Source organism: Pelodiscus sinensis, chromosome 27 (genome assembly GCF_049634645.1).
Source record: "Pelodiscus sinensis isolate JC-2024 chromosome 27, ASM4963464v1, whole genome shotgun sequence".
NCBI classification, from domain to species: domain Eukaryota; kingdom Metazoa; phylum Chordata; order Testudines; family Trionychidae; genus Pelodiscus; species Pelodiscus sinensis.
In genome coordinates, this window is record NC_134737.1 from 5,876,972 (window position 1) to 5,891,974 (window position 15,003).

The following is a 15,003-nucleotide window of genomic DNA, read 5'->3' on the forward strand; positions in this document are numbered from 1 at the left end:
TTTCCCCGGGCTTGGCTGATCCTGGAGTTCCCTCTTTAAGATTGGTCAGCTCTCACCCTAAGTCCTCTTGCTCCAGAAAGCCACTTCCACCTCTGTTATACCCAGGTGTATAGGTAGCCACTTGCCTCAGTTAGTCAAGAGAACCTACTTAACCCTTTCCCACAAGGATTAACATCTTCTACCGGGACAGGGTTTTAAGGGAAACACTGCCAGCCTCTTTACAACCCATCTCAACTAGCACTTTGTTGGTGCTTTGACTGGGCCAAGAACTGTCCCGCATCCCCTCAAGCTAATTCCTTCAAGTCAGGGTGGGGCAGGTCAACAGTGTTGACATGCCAGATGGTGCAGGTCAAATATTTTCAAGCAAATATTATATTCCTATGATATGTATGGGGAAAGCCTTCCTCCCCAAGACTCCTGCAGAAAGCCTTCTTCCCCAAGTCTCGCGCAGAAAGCCTTCTTCCCCACGTCTTCCCCAGAATTAAATCCATAGGGCATCACTCTCATCCCCTACGTGTGCCCCTATCCCACTGCATGAAGGTGGTAGGGCGTATATGTCATCCATCTATAATCCCAAATCCCTGCCTGCACAGAGGAGGCATTTGTGTGACAAGATTACAGAGATTAGCTCTATTAGCATAAGCAACTCTGGGGGCTGGCCCTAATCCAGTGAGACATATGCAGTTGCAGTTCACACTATGGCATTTATTGTCTTTATTGACATGCCCTCCAGGACACAGTTGGGCTGGAGGAGGGTGGTTTTTTTCCACTGTTTGTAGGTCAGGCCAGGAGAACTGAACAACCATGTGAATTCTGCAATCATCTTCCAATTAGCCCAGCCACCCATTAATGGAACATTCTGCCGAGGGCTTTTTTTTCTCCACCTTTATTGTTCTGCAAATGTTTCGTGCCTTCAGCTGTAATCAGAATAGGAGCTTAGAGCAGGGACCTATCTTTTTACATCTTTTGGCAAGGCCAGTTGCGAGCTCTGTAAATAGCATAAAGTTCTCAATTGCTTGTAGTTAAGACTCTGATCCCAACTTTTACTCTCTGGTCTTGTGCTTGGTGTAGGCATAAAGATGGGTAGCGCAGGTACCTTCAAACCACCTTTGCAGTCCACATATTCTTGGGCTGCTCAGGTCCCAGCAAACTCAGAGTAGTTTCAGCTTGTGCTCTACTTTCCCTGGCTCACCGCTGTATATATAGGCTACGTCTACACTGCAATGCTATTTCAGGATACTGGAATACCCGAAATAGCTATCCTGCATCTTCACAGCAATGCCGTTATTCCGGCTCGCTATTCTGACATCCCGTAAACCTTATTCCATGGGGAATAAGGGACGTTTCACAATAGCGGTTTATTTTGAAATTTGGCGCTGGGTAGAAATGAGCTATTTTGAAATAAGACTGAACTAAGATATGCAATTTGTGTAGCTCAAATTGTGTAACTTATTTCGAACTACAGTGCAGTGAAGACGCACCCTGAGCGAGTACAGCTGGAAATTCCTTCCTGACTCCTGAGCCCTGAAGCATGAACCTCACCTACCTATATCTTAATAGCTATCCAAGGTAAGCCTGAGCTGGGAAGTTTCCATCCAGCTCTGAAATCTGGGGTGCTCAGTTCAGCTTGTCACAGATGAACAGGTCAGTATCTAGGTTTTAAGTCCATCCCACATGTCCCCAAAGTGGGGAGTTCCAAGTATTGGTTCAGTCCTATCTCCAATGCCTTAGAAGCCTGAAACTGAAAAGCCCATCTCTATTGATGTGATTCTGTTCCATTCAGACATCGATTTCCTCCTCCCTAGCCCATTTCTAATGGAGTTTGGTTTGTTTACTCCTTTATTTGTAGCACATGGTTTGCAGATGCCATCAGCACAGCCCTGGGCTCTTGCCTGCGTATAACGCTTTTCAGCGTATGAGACGAAGTGGGGGATTGCCTTTACTCTGTTCACTTTGCTGTGTTGCTTATGATGTTTACGGTCCTGCAATAACCCTGTGTGTGTGCCTCAGTCTCCCTGGGCACTGCATTGATAGCAAGATGGTGACAGGAATTTCCGTGCGTGTCTCTCCCTCATGTACACGCAGGCTGAAGCTTTCTGTAACCTGAGCCTGGGGGTGGGGAGGTGGAGTGACCAGGTGACACCTTTTGCCTGAGAAGCTGGACAAAGGCTGGTGGCAGGGCTGGCTGCAGAGGGAGATGAGCTGCTGGGTGTGTGAGGAGACAGAGATGGAGACTGGGCTGGAGCTCTGAGCTCCCTCTCCTCAAGATTGTGCTGTCTGCTTCTGATTTCTGTGCTGACGAGTCTGCTCTATGCTGTGTCCCTGTCAATGAAGACTACATCTCTACCACCAGGCTGTGCCAGCCGTTACGGGGGGCCTTTTAGAGCCACGGCTCACTGATCTCTGGCAGATGCGGCCCCCAGCTTACCTGGATCTGATCCCTGAGGCTCGGGGTTCCCCCCAGCACTGGGGAGCCCGCACTGGTGCTCCAGCTCCCCCCACCATTCCCCCTGATCTCCTACAGGGCTGGAGCTCACAAAATGAACTAGGCTCTGGTGCAGGAGGGGAATGTGGGAGAGTGTCTTCCTCCTTCTCAGTTGGGGGCCAACTGAAAACAGGCAAAAGTGAAAATGGGTCAAACTGGTTTTTCTGCTGCCCTTGGTCGGCATTTCATGGCCACAGGGCTAGCTCCCATGGTGACAGCTAGAGCAAATCATTGTGGGCAAGCATCCCACAGTGCCGTGTGGTGGGAACGCAGCGCTGATCCATGCGCACCTGGGGATTCTCTCGGAGTTCTCCCGCAGCCTTCTCAGTGGCCTCATGAGTAGCTCTGTGAGCAAACCCTGCCGAGGAATGTCCAAGTATCACAGCAGCCTTAGATAGTACATTCCTTAATCAGGCTCACCTTTTTGTTCTGTGCTTGTTCAGTGCCAGTGGGTCCTGGCTGATGACACTGCGGCTGAGGCACTAGCCCAATACAAACAGAACACTGCAAGGGGACATGATTTGCCTGAGGTCGTGATTTGCCGCTTGGCTCTCCAGTGACACTACAATGAACTTTGTCACCTGGTTGCTGCTGGCAGAATGTGCCTGTTCACTTTCGACGCCCTGCGTGGGCATCACTGCTCCATTGGAGCCACCTCGCTGATTCATTGGAGCCAAATGGCGCAGAGAAGGCTGCAGATGTGGCCAGTTTCCATGCCCCCGGCATAGCTTTACTGACACCCAGTCTTTCCATGGCCTGTCTTATCTGCATTCCTCAGCAGGTGTCCGTTCCCCTAGAGGCGCTGACGGAATGCTATCTATTCTCTGTGGCCTTGCTGGTGGTAGTGAGCATGGCCAAAAATGACAGGCTGCAACAGCCAAGGGCTGAGCAAAGCAGCTGTTCCTGGGAAATGCTGAAGGAGCTTTGCTCTGGACTGACCCATCCACCCTGGGGTGCCTAACCAATAATGTGGGATTGCATCGCACCAGGCTATGGACTGGTATGCAGCTGTCGCCCGAAATAACACTGTTTACATAGCAACCGGGTGAAATAGCAACAGTAGGCTAGTGAGGTGTGTCTTCTTTTTCCTTTTTTTTTTTTTTTATATATAATCTATTTTGCTTTTCAAGGACTTTGTTTACATTTCCAGAGAGTTTGGGCTGCAATGTCGATTTCACCGTCCCTGTCCTGGGGCCTGAACATGCTGTACTCGCCTCAGCATGATTTTGCAAACAGCATTAGCCACCCAGCCTCGCGCTTTGCAGATTCAGCACCCCAGCTTGCCGGGGCCACACAGTGTCGGAGCCAGTATTAGAAGTGGTGGCTAGTCTTATGTTCTGACCACTAGAGAGTTCAAATCCTTGCTTTGGGGGCTAACTCCCACTTTCATAATATATACAGGGCTAGTTCAGATGCGAGATAAGCAGAGGCCTTGCCCTGGGTGCCAAGTTCCAGGGTTGGGTTGCCAGGTGTCCAGTTTTGAACCAGACAGTCCAGTGTTTGAGCTTTCTGTTCGGGAAACAAATTGAGAAAATATAAATGAGAAAATATAAATGTCCGGTATTTTCTAAATAAAATGAAATGTAGATTGGGATGGAATATCAAGTGGGTCCGGTATTTTTGTTGCAACCATCTGGCAACCCTATTCCAGGGAGCACTGGGCTTTTATTTTTGCAGGGGCGGGGTTGGATCGCCTCTACTGATTAGTCATCTGTTTGTGGTGGTGGGGAGAGGGTGGTTTTGGGGCTTGGTAGGGTTTGTCTATTTTTGCTTGACCACTTGGGCGGGGGGGGGCGGGAACAGCAAGGGCTGCTCCTGGAAATATGTTCTTGATGCTGAAACATCGTTTGAACAATGAATGTGCCAGAGGCATTCATCATGATCAAAAGAAGGTCAAGTGAGGCTATTTTTTTAAGGGCACCCAGAAAAGTGACTCCAGTGTGAAAGAGCCAGCCCTGTGCTAGCAGGATGAGAGGTGAGTAAATGGGTCATGAGAAAGTAAGAACAGCCAAACTGGGAGAGACCAAAGGTCCATCTAGCTCAGTATCCTGCCAGATGCCCCAGAGGGAGTGAACAGAACAGGGAATCATCAAGTAACTCATTCCCTGTTACCAGGGCTCGACGACTGATACAAAACCCTACTCGCCAGACCCTCACCATGCACACACCAGACCCACACCGCGCACCGCCAGAGAACAGGACGACCGGCTGATATCTACTCACCATGGGCGAGTGTATTTGTCGAACCCTGCCTGATACTAATTCCTAGAGTCTGGCAAACAGAAGCTAGAAACACCAATTTTGCCTCTCCATGAATTTACCTAGCTCTTTTTATTTTAGCCCTGTTATAGTCTTGGCCTCCACACCATCCTCCGGCACATTCCACAGGTTGACTGTGTGGGGTGAGGAATAAATACTTCCTTTTTTTTGTTGTAAACCTGCTGCCTATTAATTTCATGTGGTGACCTCAAGTTCTTGTATTATTATGAGGATGAATATATAGTGCTTCCTTATCTATTTTCTCTACGCCAGTCATGGTTTTATAGACCTCAGTCATATCCCTCCCCGCCCCTAGTCATCTCTTTTCCAAGCTGGTCAGCGAAGGGATCTGCACTGATTCCATAGACAGTGATGCAACAGGGATACTACCTCCAAGCAGTTTTTCAACTGGAGACCTTATAGCACTTCATAAAAGAAGGGGAGGGTCTTTGCCCTCATTTTGCATGTGAGGAACTGAAGCACAGATAATGACTTGACCAGGACACACAGCAAGTCATTAACAAAGCAAGAAACACAACTCCATTTGCCTGATACCCACTCCAGCTCTTCCCACTGGACCATACTGTCTTCTTTCTTACATACTGAAAGGATAATATTTTCCACCTGGGAAGGAGCCTGCATAAAGCACCAGGAGAAGAACCTGAACTGGATTTCAGATCCTGCCCACAAACACTCACTCTTTAGCATATATTCCCCTCTCCTGATTTTGTCATGGCCCTGGGGGTGTAAGTGACACATCTTTGGGAAAATGCTGGACTCTGTCAACCCACTAGGGGGAAAAAAATAAGGCCTCACTGGAAATATTTGCATGAGGTCTGACTTATCTACTGTGTATAATTAGATGTGGTTTAACTAACAGTATGAATGATGCATGGTCCTGTGGTTTTAATTTAATAGGAAATATGAATCACCAAACAATATTTTTGGTTCTCACAAATCCCATTACATTGGGCTGTGTCAGAGGCTCCTGCTTGAACCTTTCTCCCCCTACAGCTGCTAACAAGAGGGATGGAAATTGTTGCAGAGACATATCACAAGCGATCGTGTGGCCATATGGAAAGAGGGGAATCTGGAGGGAGGAATTTTGAGGGATGGTTTAATTTCTTCTGTTTTTTTCCCCCTTCCCTTCTCATTACTTCACCACAACAACCCACCTGTATCTCAGGCCATGCAAAATAGAAGGTCAAGAGAACTGGAACTCAGTGGCATATACTGTGACTGTAGCCGTCCCATATAACTGATCCCTCAGCAGCTTTTTCTCCATGCAATTGTCATGGCCGAAAAGATCCTGACTCAGCACCAGCTGTCTGGAAAATGAATGCTGTGCTATTCACTCTTCCCTCCCCACAAATAACTGGAGGTTTCCCCATCCCCCTGCTCACTGCCAGCCGGAACTTAATAGCCATAGGAAACATTCCAGTGCTGGCAGCCAGGCCCAGAACGGGCCAAATGGTGCCAGCAGAAAGTAACATAAGAAAAAATAATTACAGGTGAGAATTTCAAGAGACTGCAAGAGCTGGGAGCCCAAATCTCATTGAAAAACCAAGATAAATTGGGCACCAGACTCCTTGGAAAGTCACACCCAGAGTGCAGCTCACCTTTTGCTTTCTGTAGCAATCATACCACATGCTCTAGAATAGACCGCCAAGGGGGAATCCCCATCGTTGGAATTTTAGGGAGCAGGCTGGACAAACACCCATCAGGAATGACCTAAGTTACTTGGTCCTGCCTCAGTATAGGGGGCTGGGCTGGATGACCATGCAACTTGATGTGTCTATGATTCTGTCATTTTATAACCTTTCTGGCTGTAGATCTCTCTCCATCTTCTTTCCCTACCATTATTTTTAGATCACCCAAAAGCATGCTGAGTGTTTTATGAGGCAAACAGAGAGACATGGTTTGGCTCCTGACTCCAAAGAGCTAGTAAGCTAAGTCACAAATCCCAAAATCTAGGCTATGTAGATGATCTCTAATGCAGAGCCATTAGCCGAGGGCCGGTACCTACATTTACAAGGAGTCCTCACCTAAAACAACAAACGAAGCCCTAGGTAAGGGCTAGACTGTGAGTCCCTTATTCACATTGTGTAGGCCTTTACTGTTCAAGTCATCAGATTGAAATGAAAGGGTCTGGGTAGGAACCCTTTTACTCATCATCAGTAAAAGTATCAGCATCTAGACTACATTGGAACAAGAGTGTGATTTTAAATCATTAGAGCTGCACAGATGTAAATCCCCCTGCAGACACTTATCTCACAGGGCCTTCGGCTGGCTTAGTTTATAGGCATTTGGAAGCAGTTTGAAGGCCATGTTGGAGCGGCGTCGACCTAAGGTATGCAACTCCAGCTACGTGAATACTGTAGCTGGAGTCAGTGTACCTTAGATCGAGTTAGCCCAGAGTCTCAACTGTGGGAAGTGTAAGGGAGAAACTTCTCGTTGCAGTGAAGTACAGAACTGACGAGAAAACAATCAGTGGTCAATTCATCGGGTCTTTACTAGGACCGCTAAATCAACCGCCAGGGATCAATTGCCGCAGCGCCGATCTCCCAGTAAGTATAGACATTCCCTGAAGGACGCTGCAAAACAAGGTAAACCGGTTATCTGGTAAGCAGGTGGCTTAGTGGCCTGCTTACCAGGAAACCAGTTAACCAGCCTGACTAGCTGGACCCTGCTCACGGCAGCCCCCTCCCTACCCTCCTCATCCCCCCACATGAGGCCTGGAGCAGCCACCATTGGCTGCAGTGGGGCTGCGGGCAGAGCAGCCCCTCCCCTAACTGTGACCCATGGTGCTGCAGGTGGGGGGGCTGCTCCAGGGTTAACTGGTTAAACATTTTAAATGTTAATTAAGATCCCTACTATAGAAAGTCCCTCATATTGGAATGAGGGCTGGTCGGCACTTCAGACTTAAGTCAGCTTAATTACCTCTCTTGGGGCTGGGGAAAATGTCATGCCCTGTGACATAGTTAAGTTGGCCTAAGCTCCAGTGTGGACACCATTGAGTTGGCAGAAGAATTCTTTCATTAATCTAGCTGCCACCTGGCGTATAAAAGGATCGTGCAACCAAAGGATGCCTTCTGTGGCTGCAGAAAGTGTCTATAATTGAGCTACACTGGTCTCAACGTAGCTATGCCAGTATCACTGGAAAACTCTCCTATGTAGGCAAACCCTAAGGCTATGTCTACACTGCAACTCCCGGGAGAGGCATAAAGATCTTGCGCAAAAGGGTTTGGTTTTTTTGCACAAAACAGAGGCAGCTACGCTGCTTCTTTTTGCGCAAAAACCCCTTGTGTAAAAAGAATCTGCAGAAAATATGCTAATGACATTGCGACTCATGCTAATGAGTCCCTCATTAGCATATTTTCTGCTGCAAAAAGCTGCAGTGCAGACATCGTCTAAGAGAACTGAAAACCAGCCTCCTGAAGAGCCAAGAAGGCAGAACAGGGCAGTGTCCCAGCCTTTGGGGAAATGAGGACAGGAGTAGCTACACAGCTCCCAAACAGGGTGTCAAGCACATCCGGAGATGATTTAAAGTCTCTTATAAAGCAGAAATCAACAGGCCCAGTTCTTGCTGGTGCATGGAGTCAGGGAAAGCCCTGCCGCAGGGGTCAGCTGGCCAGCACGTTAATGCACGGGTGCCTCTGCTGTCTACTTCCCTAGCGGGGCTGCTATGACATGGTGGTGGCCTATTGAGCACCAATACTGGTGAGCATCAGGAGAGTTTTCAGGATGGTGCTGAAATGAGACGGCAAACTCCAGCCCCCTCTGCCTGGCTGAACAGCTGAGCGTAGCAACCCGACCACTCAGCAGCCACTATCATAGCTGCCGGGCTGCAGCACAGAGGCACCACCCTTGAGACTGCCCTGACCCACCCAGGCAAGGCAATGGCTGGTGGAGCCAGATAGCTGGTAGAGCCAGATAGTTAACTCACACCGTGCCCGATACCTCGCCACGGCCCATGGCTCAGCAGAGTGAGCTCCTGTAGAGTTGAGCTCTGCCAAGCCCAGGGAGCACAGGCCTCCTGTGCTGGAGCTTAAGCCTCTGCAGGTAGGGTGATGGGACAGGCAAAAACCTCGGCCCCCGGAAGCGGAAGACAGCCTTTGTTCCCGCATTGTTAGGAGCCAGTCAAATTCAGATTGGGTTTCAGATGGAGGCTGGACTCTGGATGTTAAATACTGGTTAACTGACTAGTCGAGTAATCTCGTGAATTCTTATTGGTTAGTCAACTATTCTATAGTCCCCGGGGGTGGGGCTGGCAGCCAGTGTACTCCAGCACCACTCCTGAGGAGCCCCCTGCCACTCCGCACTGCTGCCTCTGTATCAGCGGCAGCAGCGCAGGCTGTCAGGCAGGAGCTGGTCCATGAGGGGAGCCCATTGAAAAACCAGCTGCCATCGTGAACCAGCTGCCTGTTTCCCTGTGCAGCTCCCTCTAATAAAGAGGCAGCAGCATGGGGTGGCAGCAGCCCCTGTCGGGGGGGAGGAGTAGTAGCTCCCAGACCCGGCGCAAGCCGAAACTGAGCCGGGCTGCCTGGCTCCTAATACGCTTTAAATGCAGAGCCCTGCTTTAACCTCTTGTGGCTAGAGTGGGGCAGTTGCCCTACTACAGCTGGATTCTTGTTTTGAAAATCCTAACACTGCAAATAGGTGCCTAGAATGAGAAAGCGCCCAGGTACTGAATTCCCGCTGAAAATAAGGTGCTGGGGAAAATCACACTGCGTGTCTGTCTGCATCGCTGAGCACCAACATAGCTTTAAAAAGCTGGCCCTAAATGCCTTGCCCAAGATCATATACAAAGCTATGGTGCAGCAGGAACGAACCCATGTTCCAGACTCCCAGGCTATTGCCTTAACGACTGCCTTATGCGTCCTCTCATCTGTTGCCTTTCAGAACAGTGCATCACAGAGCACATTCCACGTTTGACAATATAGTGTGGAATCAACCAAACAGAAAATTAGTAGTATCCTTTCAGAATTATGGGATGCAACAATGGGCTTCATAAGGCTAATAGCTGCCTGAGCTAGTATTATAGAACATAAATCATGTGCTGCATTATTTTCCAATGCAATTATAGAATAAGATAAATAAATCAAGATGCCTAGGCAGGCTTTTCAAGTGAAATTTGAAGAGGGGTTGAAGAGATGCAGGGAGGATGTTTGAAATGATAAGCTGAAGGGGAAAGGGGGTCTCACCAACAGTAATGAGGTTGTGAAGCAAGGACCACAGAGAACAAATTCTACATGTGTATGGAGAGCTGAGATGCAGAGAGAGATAAGGGATCTTCACTGCTCAAGAGCACACCTGCGGCATGTGTACTCAAATATAGCCCCTGACTTTCAAGGCAGACGCTCTATTCCCTTTCTATCCCATCTCAATTAGGAGCAGGCAAACTGCACAGCATTAAAATGAATGACCCCCATGTCACACAACAGCAACAAAGGTGATTTATAAGGGATATACAACCTGCTTTTGAGGGCACTGGGGGGGAAGCCATCTCGGCTTGCAAATTGTATTTTGTGCTTTGTGACGGTCCATTTACTATCAGCTTGAGTGCAGCGAACGACCGGTGTAAATTACTGACATGACCTTTCCTGTTTGATGACATGACAGCCAGCATGTCAGTTACCCCGAGCTCAAATAACATTTCATTTATGTCATCCATCATCAACATCCTGCGAAGATGCCGACTGCTTTTCGTATTCTTGCTACTGAATCAGACGCTGTAGCAGAGTTGCGGGGTGGAAGATGGATATGGACTTAAAGGCTTAGAGTATGTTACCATTTCTCTCCCCTCCTTTTTTCCCCTCTCCCTCCTCCCCCTATTTATTCTTGGATCTGATCTTCTAATACTCCAGTCATCTGAAGAAGTGGGTTGTGCCCACAAAAGCTCATGACACCATCTACTTGTTTTGTTAGTCTTTAAGGTGCTACTGGGCTATTTGTGGTTTTTTAAGTTTTTACCATTTTAAATTAGTCCACAATGTGCCATACTGGACAAATAGAAATGGTCTCACACAATGAACACATTAGTAACAGTATCTCATTTTTATTTTTCTTCAGGATGCATATTTTTGCCCCATCCTGTGTCTAACTAGTAACCTAGGGATCATCAGATGGAGCATGCAGCTTTCCTGATCTTTGGATCAGCCCCCTCTACAAACTCTAGGCCACTGCCCAAAACTCCTGGCCAGCCCGGGGAGCACCAGTAGGAGGACTGCATAACACACCTCCAGGCCGGACCCAGGCAATGTCAGGTAAATCTGCTAATAATCAATGATAGTTAAATATCTCCAGTATCCAATCACTAATAGCTGAATAAATTAGAAGATGCAAAACCTAAATCCCACAGTAGCAAAGCTGTGTGATAACAAACCATGGGAAAGAGGAGTACATCCTGCCCTCAGGAATGAAGATTGGTAATGGGAGTGGTAAGATTGCTTTCACAATAAGTCATTTGCCTTAACAATATCCTGCAGCAGGAAGTTCCACCAGTTAATTATGCATTGGTTCTTTAATTCTTCTCACTCTTAAGTATGCTTTTATTCCCCTTTTCCTATGTGGCAGAGTGTCATGCCTCTGCTCCCTGCCCCCATCAAACAAAGCAAAAACAAAATAAAACTCTATTCAATCTCAACTTTCAAAGCTGGAGAACATATGGTTTTGAGAGCTAGAAGGAGGAATGCAACTCCTTACATGGTTTCACTCCCTTGTTACAGGAAGAGGCTGACACTTTGTCATCTTTAAGAGCTGTTCGCAGCAGCCAGGAATTGGCAGCATTATGCTGGCAAGCATCTTGTGCCGAGGCTGCTAATCAAGAAAAGAACTGTCCTTGCAGCCTAAGCAAATGAAGGTGCATATAAGGGAAAATTCATCTGAATCTTTGTTTGAGGGGAAAAGAGGAAAACTTGGTTTGTCATAGTGCCAGTGACTCCTTCCTTCCTGCGGTTCTGCATTATCAGTGAAAGACTCCCAATTCAGTTACCCAATCCTCTCTCTGCTAGCATCTCACTCCTTATAAGTTCAGACTGAAAGGATTCCTTGCAGCACAGAGGTCTGCTGCTGGCAGCAACTGTGAATAGCAAGCAGAGAATCTCTGCACGTTTATTACCACTGTACAAACAGCGGTCAGAGACAGTGATGGTACTGGTGAAAAATGTTTGCTGGATATCAAGTTCAGCCAATCCAATGAACATGCATTCATGCTATTATAACAGCATGCTCACCCGAGGGAAAAAAGCATTCCTGGGCATCTTTACTCATGGCTATCCTCTTTCCTCAGAAGTGTTTTTAAAGCCCTATTTATTAATATGACAACAGATAAAAATAACTTAGCATCCATTCATTTTCTGTGACCAAGAAGTTTGCATGATTCATCTACGGCTTTTATAACTATGGCTAGAACTAATTTATTTACTGAAGCCTAACGCCAAAATAATTATGGGCAAAAGTCTCCTCTTGGATCCACAGAGAGCTTTCATTCAGATATTCTGCTCCCCTTCCAGTAGGAAGTGTACATATGTACGAAACAAGAGCACCCACATTGTAATGGGAGACCGCTGGCCTGTACCTAGATGGTAGGAACTGAGCAATAACAAAAGAATGAATTTCATCCCTACAGAATGTTCCAACTCAAAAATTCTGCTTGGTGGTTTGCAGAAGGCATACAGCCCACTGGGGTGGCACTGGAAGCAAGGGGTATATTGTCCATCCATGTATGGGCGCCTCTGGAAACCCATAGGTCCCTTGTAACTGGAGACACACAAGCTTGTCTACTGTAGGAAAAGTCTGCAACTATTTTCTACCGTATCTCGCATGGGTTCAGCTACAGGAGCATTAGCAATATTGGGAACTCAATATATTCAGCACCTTGGTGTTGTAAGCACCATGTCATCTAACTTCCACTTAAGTGCAGCTTTAATTGGCATAGTCTTTATAATGCCAGCAGTCCCAGTATACTAGGACTCTCAATATCGCTAGCACCAGTGCAGCTGAATCCTTTAGTTCAGGGTTAGACACATGTGCCAGAAATATCAACGCAAGAAGTGACTAGGGATTTTAGGTGCCTGTTTTGTGACACTGGACAGGAGCCTGGTCTTTAGAGAGTGACTAGAACCCACTCTGAAAATTCAGCTCCTTTTAAGATATCTCAAGTTGGGCATAAAAATAAAGGGTGGCGTCAAAATTACCAGTTACATTGAAATTCTCAGTCCATATAGACAAACAGGCTACCTTGCTTTAAAAAAAACAAAAAACAAAACAAACAAACCTCAACCTACATGCTCAAAAAAAAATACATTAAATACTAGGGACTCAAGACAGAACTGTACTAAGCAGCAACCCACTTGCCAAATTGTTTGCAGTTGCATTTTAAATCACTTTGTACTAAAATGGTCCCATTATATGTAACAGCAATGCCTGCTTATTATGCAAAAAGTAAAAAGCCGAACCTACCGAACCCAAAGAAATATTGCTACACAGAAAAGTAAATATTTTCAACTTCTGCCTATATGAGTGATTTATGGCTCTCCTTAAAAATGTGTCATTTTTCTCTGTAATAATCCAAGCTTAATATAAGTGAAGTCCCTACTATTGTTTAAATGTAGTTTTAGTATTTAATTCCTTGCTTCCTTTGGGTATGTTTTCACTGCATGCTTATTTTGATATAGCTTATTTTGAAATGTCCAAAATAGTTATTCCGAAATAGCTTATTTTGAAATAGCACGTCTACACTGCAGGGAAGCCTCAAAATCAGTCCGAGGCCGGCTTCCCTAACGTAGACATGCTATCTTGATTTAGAACCCTAGGAGGCACTAGGGAGGAATAACTTAGAATGGCCCTGGTGAGGGGCTATTTCAAAATAGCATCAGTGGAGCATCTACACACGCCTTATTTCAAAATAGTTATTTCAGAATAGGAGTTATTCCTCAGAGAATGAGGTTTACAGATTTCGGAATAAGCCATCCGTTATTTCAAAATTATTTTGAAACAATGGAATGGCTGTGTAGATGCTCACATTATTTCAAAATAACGCTAGTTATCTTGAAATAACAGTGCAGTGTAGATGCACCCTTAAACTGCAGCATTAAACAAAACTGCCTGCTAGCGCATAGTTCTGCACACTGTAATTGCTCTGAATTGCAGACTTTGTCTAATACTGTATCAACACACAGTATGACAAAGTGAAATATCTTAAAGGACAGGATGTATGACAATATGACAAACTCACATTTTTAAATCACTCTGTATTAACAAGGTCCCACTACATGAAACAGCAATACCAGCTTACTATGCAGATAATAATAAAATACATGATCTTGGCACACAAGTGGAGCAAGAACTAGTGAATGCTAGTTTTTCCACAGTGAAAGTACACTGTGAAATAGTTCTGAAAAAAATTCTAAAATATACTGAAGTTTCATAGGGTATTTATTTTACAACAGGCTAGGATTGTAAACAATCTTCTCTTAATTAAAAAAAATGTCATTCAATGGAGTTAAATAGTGAAAGAAAATCCACTTGCTCCTGCCTGTTGTAGTTGTCTCCTAATGGAAGGCTACTCTTAAATCAGTCATTAAAGAACTAAGGTATTTTTCTGCTTTAGTTCAGTTGGTTAAATTGGTCAATAATTGGCAGTGACTGATTTCATGCAAATTTAAGTGCTTCTTTATTAAATGTATTGGATTTAATCCTGTATGCTGTAGCTACATAGGTCTTTTTATTGCAGTGTGACTTCAACTTCAAACTATTCCAGCATCTCAATGGGGCAGCCTAAGGTACACAAATGAGGGTTACTATTTAAAGCAAATCTTTCCTAAGTAGCTATTGCTGGATTTTTCCTTCCAGCCTACGGATTAAAGAGATTCTGGCTCAACAACAACAAAAACCTCCAATGTATTAAATAAGAAAGTGACGACTCAAGAATGCGATGGCAAAACTTGGAGATGGTCATACGCAGCGCTGCAAATGAGAAGAACATTTGTCTGATCATTCATGTTTGGCAGGAGCATACTAAAATTTCAGCTGTCCACAGGAGAGGAGATGAAATATACAAGCGAAGGTGAAAACTTCTGAGTCTTGAAAAAAGATGTTTAGTTTCAGACTCAGACAACTGATATTTTCATTTCTTTCCCTCCCAATTACATTACAGTTTATGTATATTTTTGTGGTGTTGGTTGGTTGGGTTTTTAGTATAATCATAGCTTGCTTCTCTTCTTACTTAATCCTCTGATTCCCTTCCTCCATGCACA

General features: G+C 45.8%; 1 long non-coding RNA gene across 1 annotated transcript; it reads left to right on the forward strand.

Moving 5' to 3' along the window:
- The first annotated feature begins 10,168 nt into the window (after positions 1–10,168).
- On the forward strand, positions 10,169–14,998 carry LOC112543736 (uncharacterized). The gene is made up of 3 exons (XR_003086954.2): positions 10,169–10,526; positions 10,817–11,010; positions 14,600–14,998. It is a non-coding gene; the product is annotated as an uncharacterized LOC112543736 (long non-coding RNA).
- The last annotated feature ends 5 nt before the right edge of the window (positions 14,999–15,003 follow it).